Genomic DNA, 21,399 nt, shown 5'->3' with positions numbered 1-21,399 from the left:
GATTTGTGGCGCTGCAGAGGGGTTATTTTGTACTTGTTGGTGCAGCACTTTGGTTTTTTGGATGTTGAGTGATAGGCCAAGGTTTTTGTAAGCTTCTGCAAAGGTATTTAGGATGGTTTGGAGGTCATCCTCTGAGCGTGCACATACTAAGTTGTCATCAGCATACTGAAGCTCTATGATGGAAGTTATGGTAACCTTACTCTTTGCTTTCAGCCTGCTCAGATTGAAGAGCTTTCCATCTATTCGATATATGATTTCTACTCTAGTGGGGAGTTTCCCTTCGACAAAGTGTAGGATCATGGCAATGAAAATAATGAATAGAGCTGGAGCAATAGCACAACCCTGTTTAACACCTGATCCCACTGTGAATGGATCACTTTGAGTGCCATTGTTATCTGCAATTGTTGCTGTCATATTATCATGGAGGAGCCAAATGGTGTTCACATATTTATCTGGGCAGCCAATTTTCAGAAGGACAATCCACAGGGCATTACGATTTACAGTGTAGAAAGCCTTAGTCAGGTCAGTAAACGCCAAATACAGGGGTTGGTTTTGCTCTCTGCATTTCTTGAAGCTGTCAAGCGGTGAAAATCATGTCCACTGTCCCCCTAGAAGGCCGAAAACCATTTTGGGATTCAGGAAGGGTCACCTCGGATACTGTTAAGAGACGGTTTGCTAAGATCCTCGCAAGAATTTTGCCGGCCGCAGCTAATAGAGAGATGCCTCAATAGTTTCCGCAATCAGTTCTGTCACCATTTTTTAAAAGAGATTGATAATTTTGGCATCCCTAAAGTCTGCTGGGATCTCTTCTCTCTCTGAGATTTTTTTCAGTGAGCTTGTGAAGTTGTAATGTAAGTTCAATTCCACGCACTTTGAAGACTTCAGCAGGTATCCCAGCATGAATATAGAAGAAGTCAAAGAATATGGAAGAAGTAACTGCATGGTTTGCCCATTGTTAAGAGGCTTCTATGTCTCCTGAACACACTATCAGATCTAACCCCTCCTCCCAAAAAATAGTGTTTTCAAACCCTCAGGTGCTAAATTGTGTCTGCATATATGATATGAAATGAAGTCCTCTAATAGTAACCTCAGTTTAGCGAGGTCTCAAGGAACATTAATGAACTTAGAGAAAGAAATCAGTTTGACAACTTTAGGGTTTCTTCCAGATGACTTATTTATTGAGCTTGCACCAATTTGCCAGCACAAAGCTAACACAGATGTTGGGTTACATCCAGTATTCCTTGAGCACTCCTGATTTGTGTGTGGGGAGATTATACAGAAATGAGCATTAATCCTGATTGCTTGTAGGGTGTTGATATGTATTCCTGTTAATCGTTCGTTCATTCCACACTTTTCAATGCATTTCCCTCTAATCACTAAAGTTTCTTTTTCTAAGTGGATTTGTTGTACTAGGGCTACAGAGCACTTTCATCCACTTTAATTCTGCAAACCACTGCCCCTTTGGCAATACACACAAATAGTATGAAAAGTGCAATCATGCACGACCACCCCAATAGCATCACAAACACAAATAATGAATCACAATCACTGCCTCTGTCTTCTATAGAATGGAGATCTATGCTCAAAATGCTAGTTTGTTTATTTAAATAAGCCTCTTGTCGTTCTTTTTTTTTTTTTAAGGTGGCTCAGTGTGAGGTTTGATCACATCTACCAAAGCAAAACCAGAAGTGCAAATTTTACCCAAGGATTGGGTTACTGAATGATAATACTGTATTACCTTCCACATATATTTCTCAAGGTAATGCACACAATATGGCAAACAGATAAAAGCAGCACAGAAAATAACAGCAAATGTACTGGATAAGCAATAAAATGATGCAGGACCATCAATCATGTCAATTAACATATTATATAGCAGCCTTTTCTTAAGCAGCTATTGCTTACTATTCCTAATCAACCTGATGCATCAAACATTTTAAAAAGAGTTGTTCTATTTAAGGAGACTCAATCCACTGAAATCAAATTAAGTGTGAATGGCAGCCTATAATTTTTATCATCACATGGTATCTGTTTTAGGAATCATGTTCCAGTCCCACCCTGCTGGCTCAGCTGGGACTAATTTGTCTGCACTGATTTCAGACCTCAGTTTCCCAGGAGCCCAGCCAACAGCTTGAGTAGAGTTCTGTGGCTAGGCATGCCTATGTTCTATATTTGAACCTACCTTTCCTTCTCCTGCTTTTTCTCCTTCTTTAACCCTACTCCTTCTGAGTTTCTTCTGCCCTTAATTATTCTCAGCCTTGGTTTTCTTTTCCCTGCCTAGGGTAGCCAGATGCAAAAGTCGACAGCTGCACCTGTTAACTAAATATGACAAACGGCACTTGCTGAAATTCATTCTTCACCACAGCTGTTAAAGGTGCAGGAGCCCAAGCCCTTTTCCCACCTGGCCAACCAAAGCCTATCTTTGAAAATGCTGGTAGTGGTCTTTATCTTCCACGACAATCTATGAACATCTACTATTTGCTTCTCTCCCCCTCCAAACCCTTGGGTAGATTTCAATTAAACCTTCTTAGTTTAGACTTAGTGGTGTCATGTTTTAACTTTCATCTAGTGGATATATCTCCCATTCATCTCATCAGTGAAGCAACAGGGTTAGGGTAGGTGTGAAAAACTCATGACACACACACATCAAGTCAAATGCAATCATCCAGCCATGTAGCGATCAGGTGTTCAGTAAATGCCTGCCTGGATTCGAAACAGGGGGACTGCCAAGCAATCAACTAGCCAAAATGTGTGATTGATGGAGTGTGATTAGCACGGTTAGTCATAAATTCTGTAGGCCTGGATTAGAGCATCAAACGCATTAGAGCAGACATAGAAAAATGATGGGTCACCATATTAAAAAATTTAATACAGTGGATGCTCGGGTTGCGAACGTGATCCATGCGGGAGGCACATTCGCAACCCACAGCGTTCGCAACCCACACATGTGTGGGTTGTGATTCGGTCTTCTGCGCATGCGCAAAGCCTGATTTGGTGCTTCTGCGCATGGGTGCATGCCGAAACCTGGAAGTAACCCATTCTGGTACTTTCGGGTTTGGCGCGGAGCACAACCTGAAAAGACACAACCTGCAGCTGTAACCCAAGGTATGGCTGTACAGAGTAATTAGTTCCCATATGCCATTATAGTCCCTTATTATCTTGCACAGTTATTTCAGTTTCATGCATTGAAAGCTCAAGAAAGGGTGGAGTTAAATTAATCTGTACACAATTCAGCCTTCAGAAAAATACTAAGAAGTTCAGTCAACAGATTGAGATGTTTTATACATGTTCTAGAGAAAGAACCAGAAATATGAAGCAAGGAATTTAGAACTGATAGCAACTTTATACTACTTTGATCTGGGAATGGATAGTCAGCCTCTTCTTACTGTCATGTGCAATTGCAACAATTGCATTTACTTAGCTATTGCCGAATAAGGGGAAGGCCAATTGAGAACAATGTTTGTTTCAACGGTGATGCAATTTGATGGGTGCATTGTGTAATGTTAGATAATGCTGCATGATGTGTCCTAGTCTAACCCTGCTTTAAGATGTGAGCTTAGAAAATATCTGCTTCCGTGTCTGCAAGTGGTGTTCTCAAAATTTTTGATTCCCACCCTACACCCAGATAACAAATAAGACTTGCAATATTTGAATTTGTTATAAGCTAATGTTAGAAATCAGCAGCCAATCCAGTAACTAACACTGTAATTCTTTAATGAATTGGCAGTATCTCCATCTTTCTTGAATGGCACACCAGTGTACAGAACTGAACTATCAAAATGAGTCAGGTTATGACATCCAGTCTACCCATCCCTGCAAAAGAAAAACCCTCTGGTGCTTGATATTGTTGCTGCCTTCATCTGCTCCCAATTACTCTTTGCTAGATATTGGAAGATTAATAAAAAATATATCTTTAAAAAAGGGGGGGGGCTTCCTGTTTCTGGTGCGCCAGGAATGGAGTCTCTCCCAACACCACAGGAGAGAGACAGACAGAGATGATCAGATAATGATGGAGGAAATTCATTATCTACATTCCTCTTCAGTTGGAAGAGGAACCAGGCTCTCACTCACAGTTTGCCTGGCAGTCTGGCACTCGCTTCCCCATGGAATGTGAGGGCAGGCAAAGGCACTGGGTGCACAGAGCACTCCGGCTGCCATTCCCCCGCCCTGATCCCATTCCTGGAAACAAAGGTTAACCTGATAATTGGACTAATTGGAGTAAACTACAGGCACGTGCCAGAGACAAAGAGATAAGAAACAATCCAGCTACAAGGATGTAAAAGATTTGGACTGAGAGCAGATTTCATTCGATAAAAGAGATAATGGGGGGTAGGGAAGTCCATGATTTTCTTATTTAAAGTTTTTCCCTACATTTATGATACAGCAACCTTCCCCAGAATGCAAGGTTTATTAAAAAAAAAATCTGCACAAGTGAGGATGGAAGAAAATGGGATATAATATGGAATGCAACAAAATTGGAATTGCGTGTGTGAGAGAAAGGAACTGAGAGGGAGTGGGGGGGGGACACTATGCTTTGAAAACATAGAGCAAAATCCTCCCTAACCTCCGTTATCCGCAAAGAAATGTGGTTGAAATAAGGATAATTGGCCATAAAGCAGCGGCAGGGAGGGAAAGGATCTACCAGCTGCAGGAATAGAAGTTTTTGGATTGGCTATCTGCAATCTAGATTCAGACTGTTCTTCCTAGGCTGGAAAAATGGTGAAGACAGCTTGTTTACTGGAAGCGAAATCAAGGTACAAAGTGATGCAGTGACTTTTGGAAACTCTGAGATAATAGCATTTGAATAACTGGCATTAATAATTGTATTAATTGGATAAAATTGGTATTGTTATAATGAGGCTGCTATTGGAACAATATTGGAAAATCAATAAAAATATATATCCAAATTACTATTTTCTGTTTTGTCAATAGCCCTGTTCAGGCATTTGACTTGACACACAAGGAACTGAGCAGGAAGTGGGGGGGGGGCATGCATGCAAGCTCAGCCCCAATGTCCGTGTGTGGTGGTGGTCGGTCTCCTCCTCAGAACTTAATGCAATCAGTACAAAATACATTTGGTTAAACACAATTAAATAGTTCCCAGTGATCAGGAACCCAGTGCCATCCATGATGTTTCCAGTTGCAAGAAGGCTTCAACATACGGACATGCAATAAAAGCCCCCTTCAGAACCTTGGGCTAAATGCATCAAGGTATGAAGCAGAATCATTTCATGTTGGGAAACACCCCAAGGGCAGGCCTAGCATGCACAGTCTCTCTCTGTTGAAGCTTTTATGTGCCCAAATAGGGCCTATTCATTTATGAATGAATGTCTTCTTCTTTGCTATATGTTCCTGAATATCTTTATCTTTGCTAGAGGAATCAAGCTTAGATACCCATGTGGGTTTAAATTTCTCATTCAAAAATTGTCATGACAGTTTCTGACAGGAAAAATAAATTCTCAGAAAACTAATCTGTTCTCAAGGCAATTGGCACATTCTAATAAATGCAGAATATTATAGAGCTATATACTTTCCATTCAAAGGCTGTAACTCAATAGAAAATGCTACACAAATGAAATTCTGAGAACAGAAGAACAGGTGATCTTTAGATAGTGCTGAATCAATAATTTTGACTGGTTTTTTGGTCCCTTGTCAGGCAGGCAAAAATCAAAATCCCACAATGCATTCTTTTAGATGTTGTGAGCTATCATGCTTACCTTTTTGACTAAGTTGCAGCATAGAAATTTGACAAATAAACAGGAGGGAGAGGGAACTACAAGGGTAATAATGGTTGGATGTGAACAAAGATGCAGTTAAAATGCAGTTCAGTACATTGACATACTGCACTTAAAACTTGACTGTAGCTGGAAACGACTAAGTGGTTAAGCGAAAGGAATCGTGCAATAGGTGGGTTCTGAGGAGAAATTTGAAGTCAGAAAATGAAGCCGTGTAAGGTGACAAGGAATATAGACACCTGAGCATACTTCATGTAATATAAATTTGTTTCTTAGCGGGAGAGTTCTGAAGATCAAAGCTAAACACATCAAGAGAAACTAGAAAGGGATTTGAAATACTACAACAAAAAGGTTATTTAGCTTCATTAGCAGGGTTGTGACATATTACTGGAATTTATTAACATCATTCAGCCAGTCAATTGCTATACATTAATTGAGAATACATGCTAAGTTTTCCCAGTTTGAGTGCCAGACCTTGTACTTTAAAGCTGTAGCACCCTTTTACTCCAAACTCTAACTCTTTGGCTTTAAAGAGCTTCTCCTATAGCAGTGTGCTTCTCTATTCAGGATAACTTGGTCCAAAGGAATAAATAAATAACAAGCTATTTCAGATACCATGCATTCCATGTCTTCCAGGTGCTTCACATATGTTATCTTAGTAATCTCTATAATGGTCAGGTAAAACTGGGCTGAGCACAAGAGAGTAACAGATTAGCTAAAACCACCATTGAGTTTGATGTTGAGGTGACATATGAACCATTTCACTTTATCAGCCACCTGCTATATCAGCTCACCAAGATGTAGTTCCATTTGTGATGCTAAGCAGGCTTAGGCAGTATCTGAATGGTGGATAACTTGGGTTATATTTACTGGCTCCAAGCTTTGATAACAGGAAGGATATGATACAAGAAAAACACATTAAACATATGGCCCCTGGCAATTCTACGCAAGGGGCAAGGGGCTGAAAAAACCAGACCCTCAGTTATATGCTGCACAGTATTAAGGGTTTTTAATGAGAGACAGAAACCCTAAAAGAAAGAAAAAACCCAGCAGAATCATCCTTGAATGCTCTTAATATATAAGGAGGTGGTCAATGCAAGTTATTGTTGCACAACGTATTTCAAAGAACCATTACCATAGCAACTGCTGTGCCTAACACAGAAATAGTGATATGTAAAACTCTGTTCAACAGGAAAGATTCCTCCCCCGCCCCCCGCCCCCAAAATATCCCTATATAACCATTTTGTTTTAATAATTAGAAGTTTGGACATTTCTAAAGGGAAATGATTTTGGTGCATGTATCTAGTCACCTCCTCCAAAATCAGATGCACAGTACACACCTCATTCCCTCTGGATCATGGCCAGTCTTTTGGTGATGATATCATGGTATGTTAAATAAAGGAAGTTCTGAAGGCAGATTCGAACACACAGCAGTTTTACTTTACAATGCTAAAATAGTACTTATCTTGCTTTGAGACAAAACATTCACTCAAATTGATAATTTAAGAATTAGTGAAGTCTTATAGTATCCTTCCTGTACACTAAAGATGCAAATCAGCAAGTTAGAGTGTACAGTATTCTCTATAACTTACTTACTTATTCCCTTTAACGCACTTATTTTCATGCTACTTTTACTTTGTATTTCAGGTTCAAATGTTAATTAATAGCTAGTGGCACAATGCCATTACTTATGTTAAAAGTGTGGCCAAACCATCTGTCACCAACGTTCACAGAATAAGATGTCAGAATAGTATTAGAGAAAGTTGGTAAATAATATGCACTGACAAATGCCGTAATATTGCACGTTTAAGAAGAATTTTAAAACCCAAGTTTTAATTATAAACACTTAAAAGACAGAAGGCAGAGCCAGTCTCTCAATCAATTATAAACTTTAGCCATATAGATCTATTCCTTTTCAGATTTGTATCAATAAAAGAACCACCCAAAAGAATGTACAATTTTAATATATCACAGATGTGAATGTGGTATGTTCCTTCTCTGTAGGAAGGGAATCTTGTGTGGCTTATCACTGCCCACCTCTCCACTGGCCAGAAGTCAAACTTTTGAGAGAGTATACCTGGTGAGCAGGGCAACCCCCTCACTGGTTCAATTTGTGCTTAAGCGAGTAACTGAATAGCCCAAAAATAAACAACAGAACGTGAGGGACACAGGTGGCGCTGTGGGTTAAACCACAGAGCCTAGGGGTTGCCGATCAGAAGGTCGGTGGTTTGAATCCCCGCGACGGGGTGAGCTCCCGTTCCTTGGTCCCAGCTGCTGCCAACCTAGCAGTTCGAAAGCACGTCAAAGTGCAAGTAGATAAATACGTACTGCTCCAAGCAGGAAGGTAAACGACGTTTCCGTGTGCTGCTCTGGTTCGCCAGAAGCAGCTTTGTCATGCTGGCCACATGACCTGGAAGCTGTACGCCGGCTCCCTCGGCCAATAACGCGAGATGAGCGCCACAACCCCAGAGTCGGTCACAACTGGACCAAATGGTCAGGGGTCCCTTTAAATAACAGAACAGGGAGGAAAAGAGACACAACTTGTTAGGAGAAAAGAACTCAGCAGTCCCACAGTGGGATATACCACTCTGTTCCCTGGGGCCCAGTCCCAAGAGGCCCTAATGGCCCCTGTAATGAAGCATGTACTCCTTGCATATATATAAGATAAGATAAATCTTTATGCCTTGGTAGCAATGTTGTCGGAACAGATCATCACATGCTTGCCCTCCACCAGTCTCTCCAAGTGGAGGAAAGCCAGTCTGACCACTCTGAGATCCAACCAATTTATGGGTTGACTGGCTTCCACCATGGACCAGATCCCTTGGGCATACTGATTTTCTGTGTGGGCTCCCCAACCCGAGAGGCTCGTGTTCGTGGTTATCGGCACTCGTAGCTGCTCCCTGAATGAGTGCTCCCTCTCTACAGCCCTGGAAAACCACCACCCAAGGGACCGCTTGGTCTTCCTGCACAACTGCAGCCTGACATGCCTCCATTCTCCGAGCTGGCAGCCCTGGGAAGGGAGAGGGTTTTCCCTTTTTTTCCTCTTTTGCCATGCCTAGAGCTGCCGGCAAGAGCAACCTGCAGTGGGGCTGGCAGGAAGTTGAGCTGGCAATGGGGTGGTCCTGCTCACCAAGTACACCCTCACAAAAGTTTGACTTCCTACCATTGGAGAGGTGCGCAGTGAAAACTCACACAGGACCCGCTTCCTTCACTACAGGAGAAAGCACAGTTCTCTGTCCCAAGAGAGAGCACTAGAAAACAAAAGTTACTAAGAACAAGAATATGAAATATGTCTTTTCGCTACTTGCATTTTCTTCCAAAATATGCTATTTAAATGTAACTTTACAGAGTTTGTCAGAAATGCATTCTGGTGCCAGTCGTTTATTTATTTATTGTACAATCCAAAGTGGATTACCCAGCATTATAAAACATAATTACAAATCCAATAAAGCACAAGTTAAACAATGAGAGCATAAAAATAAAAGCCAAGTCGAACAGGAAGGCCTGGCAAACACTGAGGGAATCCTTTTTCACGGAAGAGGAACCCCAGTTATGTCTCTTGCAGCAGATTACAATGGATGAGAGAGCAAGGAATGAGGCCAGGGGTGTCAAGGCTCAAACCAGGATCTGCAACAGTCAGCAAAACATGCACAAAGTGCGAGTAGGAACCCCTCCCCCACACACACGAACACACATCCTCAGAGACTTGACACCCCTGGCCTCAGGGCTGCAAACATTTAAAGCACACACAAACCCCAGAATCCTGGGGACCATAGTTTACCCCTCACAGAGCTAAAGTTTCCAGCATGCTTAACAAACTACAGTTCCCAGGATGCTTTTGGGGGGGTGCACTTTAAATGTATGACATGTACACGGCCGTGTAGCACCAAAGGGGCTGTCATCTCTACATCCTGAACTATCTGGCAATGAGGGACGTCAGTGACTAACACAGAGAGAGATGTTGCCAGGTGCCTGCAATTGCAACTTGATCAACCTGATGCCACCTGTCTGTACTTGCTGCCAGCTATGACAAAAAAAAAAAACAGATCAGCCAATTAAAATGACAAAGTAGACACTATAAAGCCGGTGAAAAGGGGGGCCTCCAAAAGTCACTCTAGAGTTCTCCTCAACCCTCCGAAGGAGCAACTCAGCTGAAGTCCACACTGTCTAAGAATTGGGCAGAATGGCTGTCACACTAACCCTCAACTGTCAAGAAGGGAGGCGCAACACTCCGATGAAGGACAGCTGAACTATAAGAGGCTGGAAAGTTGGTAAGAGGGAGAGTTAAACCTCTCCTTCATTAAAGGGAAGCAAGTGTCCTTAGTATCAGGGTATCTCCAAGGAGGTGGAAAGAACAGGCTTTCCTCTACTGCAGCAAGCCTTTCCTGGACAACAGTTGCTGCAGCAGGCGGTGCAGAGATGGGCAGCCTAATAAAGGCATTTCAAAAGCTAGCCAGGAATGCTACAAGCAGGGCTACTCTTGAAATCACCCTGATTTTGAGGATCTAAAATCAGTTAGTCTTAAAAGCCAAGCACAAGAAGACTGGGGTGTCCTTGGAAGGGTGATTTCCAGGTGAACAAAAGAGACAATGGTGATCTTTTTCAACATGACAAAGGGATGTGTTTCACCCTAGGTGGGGGTGTTACAGTACGACCTGAGCGGTCACACAAAAATTCAGGGGCTCTCAATAGCCAATGGATAAGTGATATAGTCATGAATTCAATGCTGCACTTTTTTGAACATTCTGTCGTTGCAAGCATTTCAGCTTGCAAAACAAAACAATTCCCCATCTCCTCCAAATGTGCACTCTTCTAGGGGCTTATCTGACACCCCCCCCAAGTCAATTTTGGGTTGTATGTGAGGGAGGGGAGCCCCATTATGCAAGTGGGTGTCTTTGCCGACAGGACACACAAGGTGAATCCGCTCCCAGTCTTGTCCTGATTGTACTACGGTAGGAAGTGGAGTAAGATTAAGCATTGGTCCTTCCAGCAGTTCCCAGGACAGTGGGTAGAGGGCGGGACACTTCCATCTCAAAATGGAGCCTTTTGAGCCAAGGTGATCCCAGAGGAGGGGGGGTGAAATGGAAGCAAGCTTGTACTCTTTGGCAAAAATGTATTGTACAATGTCATCTGAAGAGGGGTAACCACATCCACGTAGCTCTGCATGATTTTCCAGATGTCTAAGCTCAACATGTGGACATCAGGAGCAGTCTGGAGATGGCAGCAAGATCAGTGTCAGAAGCATTCTTTGGGAGAGCTCTCTTTGGGCACAGAACACATGAAGGGGGCTAATTCTGGTTGAATGTTTTATGTTCCCACTGGAAAACGGAACCTATTTGAGCTAACCATCATCTATATTGGAATGACAAGGATTTGTAAAACCAGCACCTCAGTGGTCTCCTCCTCATTGACTATGCAAAAGCCTTTGACTGTGTCGACCACAGCAAACTATGGCAAGTTCTTAAAGAAATGGGAGTGCCTGATCACCTCATCTGTCTCCTGAGAAATCTCTATGTGGGACAAGAAGCTACAGTTAGAACTGGATATGGAACAACTGACTGGTTCAAAATTAGGAAAGGAGTACGACAAGTTTGTATATTGTCTCCCTGCTTATTTAACTTATATGCAGAATTCATCATGCGAAAGGCTGGACTAGATGAATCCCAAGCCGGAATTAAGATTGCTGGAAGAAATATCAACAACCTCAGATATGCAGATGACACAACCTTGATGGCAGAAAGTGAGGAGGAATTAAAGAACCTTTTAATGAGGGTGAAAGAGGAGAGCACAAAAAATGGTCTGAAACTCAACATCAAAAAAAAAACTAAGATCATGGCCACTGGTCCCATCACCTCCTGGCAAATAGAAGGGGAAGAAATTGAGGCAGTGAGAGATTTTACTTTCTTGGGCTCCTTGATCACTGCAGATGGTGACAGCAGTCACAAAATTAAAAGATGCCTGCTTCTTGGGAGAAAAGTGATGACAAACCTAGACAACATCTTAAAAAGCAGAGACATCACCTTGCCAACAAAGGTCCGTATAGTTAAAGCTATGGTTTTCCAGTAGTGATGTATGGAAGTGAGAGCTGGACCATAAAGAAGGCTGATCGCCGAAGAATTGATGCTTTTGAATTATGGTGCTGGAGGAGACTCTTGAGAGTCCCATGGACTGCTAGAAGATCAAACCTATCAATTCTTAAGGAAATCAGCCCTGAGTGCTCCCTGGAAGGACAGATCGTGAAGCTGAGGCTCCAATACTTTGGCCACCTCATGAGAAGAGAAGAATCCTTGGAAAAGACCCTGATGTTGGGAAAGATTGAGGGCACTAGGAGAAGGGGACGACAGAGGACAAGATGGTTGGACAGTGTTCTCGAAGCTACGAACATGAGTTTGACCAAACTACGGGAGGCAGTGCAAGACAGGAGTGCCTGGCGTGCTATGGTCCATGGGGTCACGAAGAGTCGGACACGACTGAACGACTAAACAACAACACCTCAGTGGTCTCCTCCTCTGTGTTGATGCAATTTAGCATGAAAGACAGTGAGCTGCAGATTAGGAAACCTCTGGTTCAAATCACACTTCTTCCATTATCTCACTAGGTAGGCACAGGCAAAGCACTCCCTCCTCCCCCCAGAGCCTCAGCTCCTCAACCTGCAGTTTGTGGGTAATAATGCTGACTGGCCTTAAAGGGATATTGTTATTGTTATTATTAATTGTAGAAGACCCTTCAATAAGAGTTCTAACTTAACTGTAAGGACTGAAATGGGATAATGCATTGTATGTGAAGTTTTTTCAACACTGTAATTACAACGGAATCACATGCCTCGCTCTTTGTACCACTACACTATATCTTTCTTTTCTTGTCATTTCTTTCTTGTGACCAGCAGCTTGCTTGTGAATCCTATTCCAACAGGGCATGGAGAAACACTGCTGCTGATGTGAATATTGTTCTAGCAGCTATTTTCATCTTCCCAATCACTTCTGGGTTTGCAGTAGAAAGTGATGCAGCGGATAGCCACCTGCAAAATTTTCCCAATTCACTTCTTTTTACAAAACAGGATTCATGATGGCATAGAGGCTATGGCTTCTGAAACAGGGAAAGATTATATGCATGTTCTCGGGTGTTCAGTGGGTCAGCTGCCTGCTGCCTTAGGTTGCACTTGGCCTAGAATGTCTCATGTATTGACATCTCCTCTAAACGATGCCCATGGCCTGTATTGGAAATGTACAGTTCTTGAAATGCCATATCTCACTTTAAAGCAAATGCACTGTTATATACAGTCTCAGCGCTCATCCTCTCACCAGTGCTCAGCAAATTGATGATTACATGTTTGGGATTAGAAAACCATGACCATCAAACCCCTCCACCATGTGATATTTTATATCACCACTATGATATTTTATTATGCATTTATTATTATAACCTGTATTGATATAATTGCTTTGATTTTTTTACGTTGTATAGATAGAATGGTATGGCGTTGACATTGGTGTTCTATGCTGTAACCAGCCCTGTGGTCTTTTGACAAAAGGAAGACGGAAAGCAGGTAGGCAGGCAGGCCAGCAGGCAGGAAGGAAGGAAGGACCACAATACCTCAAGGACCGCCTCTTCCCATATGAACCTACCCAGACCCTGAGATCATCTTCCAAGGCCCTCCTTCATGTGCCGCCTCCTTGAAAGGTCCGGAGGGCGGCAACATGAGAACGGGCCTTCTCTGCAGTGGCTCTCTGTCTATGGATTGCTCTCCCCAGGGAAGTTCGCCTGGCACCTTCATTATACACCTTTAGGCACCAGGCAAAAATGTTCCTTTTTAACCAAGCCCTTGGTTGATCTTATTGCCATCCAACACCCTTTTAGAATGCGGCTCTTTTTTTGGGGGGGGGGAATCGGATTATTGTTTTTGGTTTTATTTTATATGTTGCGGTCTTGTTTGTGAACCGCCCTGAGACCTCCGGGTATAGAGCAGTGTATAAAATGAATAAATAATAATAAATTATTATTATTTTAAGGGCCTGTGTCAATGTAGTGCTTCAAAGATGGGCCAATAAAAATACTATGAGTCACTGAAAAGGTACACTGAAAATATACGAGAACAACGTAAGCATTCTACTGGATCAGGCCAAAGTCCCATCTAGTCCAGCATCCTGTTCTTACAGTGGCCAACGATATGTCTATGGGAAGCTTGAAAGAAGGACCTGAGCACAAGAGCACTCTCCCATAGTAAAGATAAAGGTAAAGGTACCCATGACCATTAGGTCCAGTCGTGGACGACTCTGTGGTTGTGGCGCTCATCTTGCTCTATAGGCCGAGGGAGCAGACGTTTTTCCGGGTCATGTGGCCAGCATGATTAATCCGCTTCTGGCGAACCAGAGCAGCACACAGAAACGCTGTTTATCTTCCCACTGTAGTGGTACCTATTTATCTACTTGCACTTTGACGTGCTTTCGAACTGCTAGGTTGGCAGGAGCAGGGGCCGAACAATGGGAGCTCACCCCGTCATGGGGATTCAAACCGCCGACCTTCTGATCGGCAAGCCCTAGGCTCAGTGGTTTAGACCATAGCGCCACCCGCATCCCTGTTAATTCATATTATTGTTCTTCCTAACATACTTTTGTCTCTCTTGATTCATCCCCATTCCCTTCATTGCAAATCTATCCCCACCTTGTTTTTGTGTAAAGTCCATTTTTATTGGAAACAAAAGTAGGGGAGGGGGAACTTACTTCCTATGAAGTTATCACTGCCATTTTCATAACAAATTATTGCAGGGAATAATTAAAACTTCAGAACTGCACAAACCCCCAATGTCCTCAAATAGCTGAAGTCCAGAAATTCCTTTGTTACTAATCCTGTGCTCTCTGGAGTCAGTGGACCATCACAAAGTATAAAAATAACTGGTGCCTCACAGCAGACCTTTACTCCTTGCCATCTTAAATTTCACTGTGAGACTTGATGGGCCTTTTAAAAGGGGTTGATGTTTTCTCTTAGTAAGCAGCCAGAAGCCTTAGCTATTCAATTGCAACTGAAAGATTTCTTTAAAAACCTATTCGTGGGGTGTTTCTTTGTTTAAACACTTCCCAGTGATGGACTGTGTGCCCAGCAGAAACCTTTTTAACATTCAACACACACCTAGACTACATAATAAATCTGTATTGAAAACTCATTTCTTATGAAAGTAATAATTTTATACCTTGAACAAACATCACATTCACATATGATTTCCTATTTAGCTTACTGCATTGGTTGTTCACTCTCTTTCCTGTTCCTTCTATATCTTTCTCTTTTATAATAATTTGCAATCATACAGAATAAAGTTTTTCCCCATACAAGCTGACATTGAAACAATTTCACAGCCACAACAGAGAAAAAGTTATTCAGATTGCTACTACACTTTTCATTCCAAAAGACCTTGCTTTTTTATTTGTCCTTTATATTCCCGAGTTTCGTCTTTTTCATAGTTTCGCTTAGAGATACACAAGTTATCTCCTTGCCTTTCGTGCCTTGTGACACATATTATTATTGCTGTAAGGGCTAAACTGAGTTGTCACCTACAAAATTTTGCAGGGCAAAAGGAGTAAGGAGATAAGTTATGGGGGGAGGGGGTCCAGAAATCCCTCTTGCTCAATTATTTCCAGTAGTGTGTGTGTGTGTGTGTGTGTGTGTGTGTGTGTGTGTGTGTGTGTGTGTGGCAGCTTCAGCACTATATTATTCTATGATTAATCTAAGGCACATATATAGTAAGAAGTAACAACAACCGAATCTAACAAAGGCACTAAGAAAAAGTATGCTTCTCAAAACCCTTATTCAATTTTGGCCAAAGCTCTACATTGAGAAAGTAATGCAGCCATCTACAAGACTGACTTGCTGATGATCTACAGTGGTACCTCGACTTACGAAGACGATCCGTTCCACGGCTGTCTTCGTAAGTTGAAGTCTCCGGTTGTCGAAGCCCCTGTTCTGTGCATGCGCGAAGCACGATGTTGTGCTTCTGCACATGCGCAGAGCGCACAGCGACAAAACTTCCAGGTTTGCCGACTTCAGAAGTCGAAACCTTCGGAAGTCGAGTCATTCGGATGTTGAGGTACCACTGCAATTAGAAAATGTTGGTGAAACCAGCAAGTTAAGAGCAGATCCTGAGATATGGTCTGCATAAGGTGGAGAGATAAAAGGGTCTATAGAGCACAATACATTACTTCCAGTAACTCTTACTGGGAAGAGTGTCTGGACAGAGAAGCTGCAAGGAGATACAATGGGGGAGACCACAACATTATTTATTTAAACTGTTAGTCATTTAAATATATTTTTAAAAGTCTCTACACAACTTACCCAGAAAATAAAAGCCAAAGGCATTGCATAAAACCAGACAATGCCTTACAATAAAACCATTAGAAAACCTACAAAACAAACCCAGAAGACGGAAGAAAATGTAAGCTGCAGAAAACGTTTCATTAATAAACAAGAGAACAGTTTATATAATCCATCAAATACAGTATGACCGTATCTTACACAGGGTTTGCTTCTAATGGTTCCATGTGTACTCAAACCTTTGGAAGCAATCCCCGGGGGCATCCCAGGGCTTCCGGAACCAGTATGCCACCTCCATAAACCACAGAATGTTCTCACAAGATCTCACGGGAACACGCAAGTTCCTCAAATATCTCACAGGAGCATTCCAGGCCAAGCAAGAAAAGAGAACCTTGCTCAGAAAGCAAGATAGAGCTTAATAGCTCTTTTTGTGCTGGGAAAATCTGGTGCAGAGAGTTTTTAAACGGTCTTGCCTTGCTTCTCAAGCAAAGGCTCTCTCTGCATGACACTGCCACATATAAATTGCAGAATTTCAACCAGTCAGATTTCAAATATAGGTGGAAGTGTACAAGTTAAATGTGCTTAAGAAGCAATCATACTGTAGATTTTACCTGGCACCAAAAATGATGTTAATGATGATGCTAGGCAAGCCTCCCAAGGGAAAGCATTCCACCATGGAGGAACCTTAGCTGAAAATGCCTTCCTCCTTGTTGACGTTCCTCAGGGGAGAATCTCAGATTAAGACCAAAATGCCCAGGTAGGTTTACAGCAGGAGAGATGCTTGAAAAGATATTGTGGTTATGAGTTGTACAGAGCTTTATAGGTCAATACCAGCATGTTGAATGAGCTTGGAAATGTATAGGCCACCAGCGTAGCTGTGCCAGGATCGGTGTTATATGATCAGCTTGCATTGAGCTTGTCAGCAATAAGGCAGTCATATTCTGCCACTAGCTGTAGTTCCTGAAAAGTCTTCAAAGTTAGCCCCACATTACAATAATTTAATCATGAGGTTACTCCACATGACTGAGGCTACCTATGCCTCAGAAGACAGCAGGGGATCCTGGAGGATCTCAAAATTATGGACCTGCTCTTCCTCAACTGTGCACACCTGTTGATTTAAAAATTGGACGCCACTCAATAAATTAAGCCCACGTTTAAACTTGATGGAGTTATCATGTCACATCTTATTTGACTGTAACCCTAAGCCTGCCAACTCTCCCATGACCAAAGGAATGGACCATCCCTCCCCTTGACAGGGTTCTGTGGGGAGAGAAAGGCCAGAGGTAACAAGTGTGGAAGCTGCAGTGCCCATGGCTGCATCTAAAAACTCAGGGCCAGCCCACCCCTGAGATAAGGTGAGGCAACCACCTTGGGTGGGAGGATCCACAGGGGCAGCAGATCAAGCCTTCAAGGAGGCCATCACTGGCTGCTGCAGCCACTGCCACGGTAGCAGCAATGTTTGTGGCATACTCCTTGAAGCTGGATCTGCTACCTCCTCGGCAGTGCTCCCCCAATGCTGTCTCTACTGCAGCCTCTCAGTAAATAGGGGGCCCTGGTGGTCTCCTCCTGCCCCGCCCAGCATGATTCAGAATGGGCCCCTTTCCCTTCTGCAATTATCTTTTGAGTCCCACTTCAACTGTCAGGTAAGATTGATTTGACTCCCCTGCCCTTGTTCCTGATATAAATCTTCAGTCACCCCGTCTTCTCTGGCCAAAGTAGGGGGCATTTTGTGGTTTGCCTCAAGTGCCAAAAAGGTAAAGACTTAATTCATAGAGATGAATTGTTGTAAAACAGGATAGTCAGAAAGGTTTGGTGACAGACCAGAAAGACCCACTTTAAAATCCCTCCGTACTGGATGGTTTTGGATCAGTCTCTCACAGTTACTAACCTACCTCAAAGGATTATTTTGGGAAGATAAAATGTGAGAGGAGCATGAACACCACCCTGAGCTGCTCAAAAGAGGGGAAGGATCAAAATATAATAAACAAAGCATAAATGATACAGGACATGGAGAGCTCGGTATTTGTTTTATGAACAACGCAGAAGAACTTTGGCACCTTTCTCAAATCCTGAATGTTACTATGCAAAATAAGAACAAATATCTAATTTCCAGCTTGGCTACCTAACATGTATGTTTTGACATGCTAAATAAATTGCATGGCATTTATAATTATATTGATGCGTAACTGGAAACATTAGTGTACTCTATTGAAATACATAGAACTGATTTTAAATATTGAAGTGGTGCTTGCCTATGGATGTTACTTTGGGGGGGGGTAGGTATTCCTGGGCTCAAAATAGAAGTTGGAAAAGAGTATCCTTAAAGAACCACATATGACAAAACTGACAACTTTTTAGATTCATAACATCTTGCACTAAACATAAAACCATGAAGATTTCAGGACTATTATTCTGGTTAGTATTATTTTAAAAATGCACTTTACATGAGAAATTCTTTGTAGAATATGAACAAAGGTTAAGATTACTCATAACTGAAATGGTGAATGAACATGGCTACAATACATGCTTGTTCTTGCTCCCCTTTTTAGTTCTATTAAGCAAGGCAAGATAAAAATAGAGCCACTCACACATGCTGCTCACTGTGTCAGGGATTTATATTCCCTTTTTATTTAATGTTCCTATAGTGTTTGTGGTTTTTGTTTGCTTAAACCTGATTGCTTTTTATACTGAAATATATAAAACACTCTGCAAGAATCTGATTTATTAAAGAAAAAACCTCAATGCTGAACAGTTCTTTTTTAAAAGCCAGAAATAAATGGTAGAATTAAACCAGATGGCAGTTAATTTAAATTCTTGCTCAGGAATCAACAATATTGACCTCAATCACACCAGTTTCAGAATAACTGCTTGAAAAGCAAACAGACATAAACGACATCATTTCCTATTTGTTCAAAATATAAACAAAATGCATTTTTCATTTTATGCAGCATGTCGACTGTCCTGATTTCTGGAAAACCAACATGCTTTTCTTTATTCCAAAGCAAATGCCATACCAAAAGCACACAACATACAGAATAAGCTCAGCAGCCATTTGGTTTCTACACACACAGAAAAAAATTAAATTACAAAAAATATATGCTTGAAAACACCCACAAACCATCACATATACACATCTCTGCATAATTATAGAGGAATACAAGAACTCTGACTTGAAGCCTAGCAACAGTATCCAAGTATTAGTTAGTCTGCTAATCAACTACCCCAAACTCACACATCACCACCTCAATGTGTTTCATATTTAAAAATAAAACCCCTCTTGTTTCTATCTTCAGAGCTGCTGAAGGAGAAGGTAAATGATAAAACAAACCTTGTTCACTTGAGGAAGAACAACCCATGTCATTTAATCCATCTGATAATTCATCTCACCACAAAGAGCCAAGGCAAAACAAAATAAAAAGATTTAAAAATAGGTTATCCAAGTCAAAGGATTCTCAGTTCGCAGCATATTTAATATGTGCATAGCTGTATTTAAAGAGACCTTCAAGATTCCTATATATATTATTGCTGGTTTTTTGTATCTCCATCCTATAGAAGCCATAGTAAAAGCCGTATAGCAAATGCTTTCTAAACCTTCTGTGCTCATTTACTTGCAGACAGCTGTAGACTGGATGAAAACAATCAGGGATTAACTTTTCTATTCATCACAGCTTTTAATCCATTACTTTCCCTTCAGTCTTCAATAAAAATAAATAGATAAATAAAAATAAAATGCTGCAACTAATTGCAGTAAGAAGAGGGCAAATACATGTCAATCAATGGGGTTTAGCTGCTGGACAGTTTGTTAAAGCCTTGCAGTGTTCAAAGATGCAATGGTGGTTTTCAACACAAAAATAAAATGGTATTGTACTGACACTGAACTGTAAGATCTTTCCAGATCTCAACAACAATTGACAGTGCCCAGTTATTTTAGAGAATGCTCCAATATATCAGAAATGTTTATAAAAGCTTATTACTGGGAATGTAAGATTATAGGAATGCAAGGTGATAGGTTGTGTTCAGTGTGATGCTTGAAGTACAAATGCGTGTAAAAGAAATTTGTGACAGATTAACTGGATACCTTTCACTGCATACCTCTCCAAGTTGCTGTCGGAGAAATAAGGGACCGGGCGGAAGTAGCAGACCGGAAGTAGCGCTGCCGCCATTTTGGAACTGGGCGGAGCATGCTCAGAAGTGACTTTTGATGCTGCTTTGCCCAGTTCCAAAATGGCCGTCGCGCCAGAAGTCGCACTGCAGCCATTTTGGAACTGAGCAGAGCAGCATCAAAAGTCGCTTCTGAGCATGCTCCGCCCAGTTCCAAAATGGCCACCGCGCCAGAATAAACCGGAAAAAAATCCGTTTTTTCAGCTAGGAACAGCTGGAAAAACGGGGATTTCCCGGGTAATATGGGAGACTTGGCAGCTATGGCTTTTCACTCCCAAGATGTCTTGTTTTTTCAAATCATGTCATAAAATAAATTACCTTGAAATGTGACTTTCAATCTTAATATTTTATCTTTTTGCCCCTGCCTCTCATCGTTCCAATGAAGAATTTGATCAAATATGAAACTGACAAGTGTTAATGATACTGTATAAGAATTCATTTCTTATAGGACAAGGGTTTCTAGTCTAATCCTTTTCCCATTAAGTACTGGAAATGAGGTGTAACAAGTGCACTGCTAATGAAATACCTCAATCAAGGGGCTTATTTGGATGTAATTTGCCCCTCAGAATGGGAGTAGGCCTGTCACTCACGGGATCTCCTAGCCCCTGTGACCTCTTTACCTAAGGAGACCCTAAAGAGGTCACAGAAGAGAAGCTTGTTGAGAAAGGTGGGGGGCACTGCCACCATGCAATTTCTGTTCTCATCCTGAAGCAAAGTTCTTAACCCGAGGTACTATTTCTGAGTTAGCGGAGTCTGTAACCTGAAGCGTCTGTAACCTGAAGCACCTGTAACCTGAGGTACCACTGTACTAGAATTTATCTTCTACCCCTTCTAACTCCTAGCGTGGCTGTCAGCCCAGCAGCAGATCTACGATGTCCCCAAAGACCTCAGCTACATACCTTTCTGTCCTTTTGAGCATCACGGTCAGCTAATGTTCCCTGAGAGCCAGAAGCATGCACTCATAACTCCCACCCCACAGGAAAATAAGTGTACATATGATGCTGTGTAATATATTGTACATTTCCTGTAAAAACAGGAAATGGTTGAAACATCCTTATAAGGGTGGCATGGACCTCCATGACATGGAAAAGGACACAACTGCAAAGGGTTGGTGAAACAAACATGTTTCAACCATTTCCCCTCTACCACTTAGTAAACATTGAGTAAAACAGTCCTCAGCATTCTTCAGTGTAACATCTAC

General features: G+C 41.9%; 1 protein-coding gene and 1 long non-coding RNA gene across 9 annotated transcripts in view; both read right to left on the bottom strand.

The window, feature by feature from the left end:
* Positions 1-21,399, bottom strand: part of SHANK2 (SH3 and multiple ankyrin repeat domains 2) — a 361,129-nt gene that overhangs the window by 237,964 nt on the left and 101,766 nt on the right. The gene's annotated exons all lie outside the window — the stretch shown is intronic.
* On the bottom strand, positions 1,575-20,255 carry LOC132592177 (uncharacterized). The gene is made up of 2 exons (XR_009557638.1): positions 12,228-20,255; positions 1,575-11,123 (listed from the first exon to the last, which is right to left on the bottom strand). It is a non-coding gene; the product is annotated as an uncharacterized LOC132592177 (long non-coding RNA).

Source organism: Zootoca vivipara, chromosome 1 (assembly GCF_963506605.1).
Source record: "Zootoca vivipara chromosome 1, rZooViv1.1, whole genome shotgun sequence".
NCBI lineage: Eukaryota > Metazoa > Chordata > Lepidosauria > Squamata > Lacertidae > Zootoca > Zootoca vivipara.
The sequence above is the reverse complement of the archived record's forward strand: the minus strand, read 5'-3'. Positions and strand labels throughout refer to the sequence as shown.